This window comes from Rana temporaria, chromosome 3 (genome assembly GCF_905171775.1).
Source record: "Rana temporaria chromosome 3, aRanTem1.1, whole genome shotgun sequence".
NCBI classification, from domain to species: Eukaryota; Metazoa; Chordata; class Amphibia; order Anura; family Ranidae; genus Rana; species Rana temporaria.
The window spans coordinates 169,694,608-169,699,607 of NC_053491.1; the positions used below are offsets into that span (position 1 = coordinate 169,694,608).

General features: G+C 35.9%; 1 protein-coding gene across 13 annotated transcripts in view; it reads right to left on the minus strand.

Moving 5' to 3' along the window:
- FOXP2 (forkhead box P2) overlaps positions 1 to 5,000 on the minus strand; it is a 334,297-nt gene that overhangs the window by 251,727 nt on the left and 77,570 nt on the right. The window lies entirely within an intron of this gene.

Consider the following 5,000-nt stretch of genomic DNA (forward strand, 5'->3'; position numbering starts at 1 on the left):
AACGGCTGATATTCATTTATTTTTCTGACATTTAAAACATTTAATACTGTCCTTCCTGGGAAGTAATTAAGCTTATGCATGAGCAGCAATCAAACTGCTCACTTGAAGATGACTTAAAACTCAATTTTAACATAGGCAAATAAATGAAAGATATAAAATTAATTTTCCAGGCATGTATTAGATATGAAAGCTAGAAATAAAATCTATCAAGAATATCACTAATGATTGTGCTAAAAACAGCATAAATTATGCATATTACCTTCTCTACAGTAATAAATGTTTTATCGGTTTCACTGCATAAATATACTGTACTTTCAGGGTAGCAATGAGATGTCCTGCCAAGATCAGTTGAAATCCTTGCAGTAAATAAAGAACCAAGTGCCCTTACAAACTCGACTTTCAAGGAACATTGTGCATGTGTTTTACGGAAAGGTCAATACGGTGCATATGCCAGAGCACAATTTATAATATTCTAATGGTCTCCGGATATTGAGAAGTCTTTGTCATTAGGAGTGGAAGCCACACAAATCTTACCGCACCATACACAATATGCAAATGATATTTGTCAAACTGCGGTTAGAATTAAGGGCCTCCAGTCAATTTTGGGTTGCCTATGACACAATATAAAGAGAATAAAGTTCCAAAACATGGTTTCTAAGGTCTACGTCAATTTATTGGAGAAGAAAAATTGCTCTGCCGCATGCCAAGCAATTCAAGAGCGATCAATACTAACTCTGCCTTATACGCTCTATACAAAACTATTCTGGGCAGAAGATTTTTTTTTTAAAAAGGATAGATTTAAATATTTTTTAAATGGCAAGGTATTCTAAATACCCCAATAATGATGACTGTCGCTCAGTTCCAGATGAACCATAAAAAAGTGTTAACTGAGGAGGACTTAATGATATAACTAGAGTAGAGTATACAGTCACTAACTTGATGTGTTTATGGACAAACAGACCTTGTTAAACATCCTATTAAACATTAACTAAGAAAAATATTACAAATGGAAATTGTGAAGCACACAATAAATTTTACAAGACAAAAAAAAAAAAAAGGCAGAAAGCGAGTACTCTTTTCTGAGATTAGGCGGTTAATAAGTATTCAAATTAGGCATAAATTTTACATGCACAATGTTTAAAATATTCAGTTAAATGTGTCCGATTTCGCTCTCTAGATGTTAGGAAATTCTAATGTACTTCTCAGCCAAACAAAGAAGATACATCTAGACTTTTTTTTTACACATACTTTTCAAGAAAGAGCAAAGAAGCCAGATAATAAAAATGTGCGCAACTTTGTCAGTCGCATCATCGCACGCCAAAATTTAAGCCTGGCAGTTGCACTTTTTCTAAGCTCAAGTCAAGAAGGAAGCAAAACATTCTAACACTTTACACACAGCCTTGTTTACAGATGAAAACATCAGCTTGTTATGTTTGTAAAAATGTGTATTAGCGGGACGTTTGTGAAGTACAGAGATTCTTTGGAAGAGAAAGCAAACAAGGCAGTTGCTAAGCAAATTAAAATGTTAAGTTGACAAGGAGTTTATGGTCTGTGGTTTGTGGATCCTTGTTAAGGGCTTACAGTATATTTTAAGTGCTGCTTTCTACTGGATATTTCAGGGGAATATTCCAAAATACTGCACAAGCAGTCAGTAGGGATTGACCCCCACCTCCCAACAATAGAAATGCATGAACCAATAAAAAAGCGCACAAAGGGAATACCAACAAATAGTATCAGGTACTAGTTCTTTCACTAGGTAATCAAGCTGAAAACCTGACTTTCCTTTAAAACAGTCAGTTATTAAAATGAAGTTATTTTCTGGATAGTGCAATTTTAAACAGCCCGTTGTAATTAATTGCAGTTATTTTCTGGATATTGCAAGTTTATTCAGACAATTATTGTTAAATGTATTGCAACTTTAGACATGTGTATGCTTTTCTTCGTACAGCTAGGGAAATCAGCGACATCGCTATTTGAATTAAGGATCACACCGCGATACATGAAGGTTAGTGAAAGTGTACAAAAATACTAGCAAGGTAACTGTTATGAGTTCTAGGCTGATTACATTATTAGGGGGTGGTGCTTTTGCCTGAGTGTGTAATGAACACTGTCATGTTTGGGCAGGTGTCCCGTTATGTATCCATTCCTCAGAATGTGGAAGTGTCAGATGGAACAAGAGAGAGGGAGTGCTAGGAAGTGTGCGATCTTAATCTCTGTTTTAGCATCACAGTGGCCAGACCACTGGATGGAAATCCACTAAGGAGGGATACAAGACAGGGATATAGAAGAGAATATAGGGCAGCTGCTTTAAAGGAGTTAAAACAAACCTACTCAAACATTGAACAACCCTTATCTGTTGATCAGCTTTGTGGCCCTTCATTTTTTTTTTCTTAAGTCTACTGGTACAGCACACAGTATTTCATCTCCAGACGTGTACCCACTCTTTAAGAGGAAATAATTCAGCAAGTTTCCTTTCCTCACCAAGTGGCATTATAGATACTTACTCTCTACATCACTTCCCTCTTGAAACATTAAACTGACACTGGAAGTGACTGCACAAGATTGCATTTTCTCTTCCTAAACAACCTGAATTGAAAGGTTACTTAGTGTAACAATATTTACTTGCAGAATTGCGTTGTTACCAAGGGTATAATGGATGGTGGCTATGCAGGTTTACGCAAGAATGAGTGAAGCATGAGGCGTTAGCCATGTGTTTGACATGTTTCAAATTGCTATAATCCAGCATTAAACACACCCAGCAATTCAAGCCATTTCTTGCAGCCATAATCTTGAATAAAGCATGCACAACCACTTATTATATAAATTAGTATACGACTCCCTGTTATAGTCACAACAGTGCTTTTGTGTTTATTTTTCATCAAGATGTGGCTTTCTTATTTGTACAAATAGCAGGATAGAAAGACATAGCTCAATTAGACCTGTTCACTTTATGACAGGGTAGCATTGAGCTTTAGATTCGTTTGTTTTGTTTTTTCTCACCAAAGTATGGATCGTTTGGGTGTTAAATTCCTCAGTTCCAAGTATATCATTTTTTTTTTTTTCCAAACGATCACAGGCTTCCACCTACATTCTCTATCCTGCTATGTTTCCACTGTAATGTAATACACACAAGAGGTATATACAGCCAAGGACAAAATGGCAAGTTACCTAAACAAAAGGAAGTAGTGTTGAGGCATTCCACGCATTCCTACTATTTAGTGTAACAAGTTTTTTTGATCTGGGGAAGTGTGCTGACATTTTTAAATGTCCAGCTTCTCAAACGTTCAGGAGATGTGTATTTATGAAACTTAATAAACACAGTGGGACTGCTTTCCACAGAATGAGACCATTCTTGTAGCATTAAGCTAAAAGAGCAGGTACAGAAAAAGAAACACTAAGGTATTATACTGCACCACTCACAGGCTAAAACCACAATAACTTAAAACATAAGGTAATGGGCCTGTAACAAAAAAAAAAAAAAAAAAACACTACATCAGTGCCAGGGCAGCAGGATGCTGGTTTGATGTTATAGCCTGTAAACTGGAGTAACAATATATAAAAAAAAAAAGAAAGAAAACAAAACTTTTGCCAAAGTCACACAAGGTACCGCTGACACTTCCAGCAGGAACACTACATTGCTCCACCATAAACAATCAAATACAGTTCTTGTCCTCCGAGAACATATCACACAGACAACACATCAACAGGGTTATAGATGAGAAAATGCGTGGAAATAATAATAAAAAAAAAAAACAGGTAATCAGAAACATCAAGAGAAAAGGACTGACGTAGTGTATAACTGTATGCTGTCGTATCCTTCACAGTAATATAAGAATATTCACTTTCCATGTGTAAAGGTACATCTAAAGTTTGGAAGAAGACGCTTTCTACAGGCACTATTATAGGAAGAAAGCTGTTTATTAAATATGACAAAGGCAGACTGAGGTGTATTCTGAGATGTTTTCTAAACATTCCTCCTTTACCAAAAAGATATTGCAGCAGTCATATTTAAAAGATGAAGCCAATGTTTACTGAAAGTAATAACTGCTTAGTGCGCTGAATCAGTTTAACTCTTCGGCTGCCGGATGGGCCCGCGACTAAGCGAGGAGGTAGCATTTTGCAGGCCGATAAAGCAGCGTGCAAGTCTTAAACAAGGGCAGGTGAGAAAGGACAGCTCTGTCAATATTTTTTAAATGTTGTGGCAGATCTGGATTATAGTTAACTAATACTCTGCCATAACAAAAGATAAAAAAAAAAAAAACAAGATGCTTATAGTACCAGAGCCGTACAAAAAAATACAGACACACGTTTGACTGTCACAAGGAACTTCCATTTACCTTTATGAATCATGTGAAAAGAATTAATGAATGTGTCCTTACTAATCCATTTCACTTTAATATTCTTCCTGCTCGTAAAACTGCTGACACAGCAGAGCTAATTCTATAGGCAAAATATTTTAATATAAGCTTTTCAATCTATCCCACCCCGGTCAGGTAAAAAAAAAAATAATACAGGCCATTTCTCACCACTATATTTTTTTGAAGGCTGCCTGGTGTCATTTAAATCCAATTGTAGGGACCTCGTTCTAAAAAACCTTTTTATGCAGTTTTGTGAATATATATTTTAATTGCCTTGTGAATTAATCCCTGTGAAAAATACTGAAATCACGCACAACCCATATGCATATTTTATCTCCTAGCTGTTTACCTTCCGCTATTCAGTGTCCTTTAATTTCAATATTATGAATAGTGGAAGTCCAAAACTGAATACGCTGAGTGAGTTTCCTTGGGGAATTTCCTAGCAGTGAAAAGAAAAGCTAGTTCTGTACAGTGTGTGATGACCTGTTAATCTGTCTGAAAGCAGTCATCTTTACCAAAAGCATTTGATGTGAATATCAATTATCAGGTTTGTAAAATACACTCACTATGTGTAGAATGGGACTTGTAAGCTCTAGCACAAGGTCATACACACAGCAAAAAAAAAAAAGAAGAAAAAAAAAT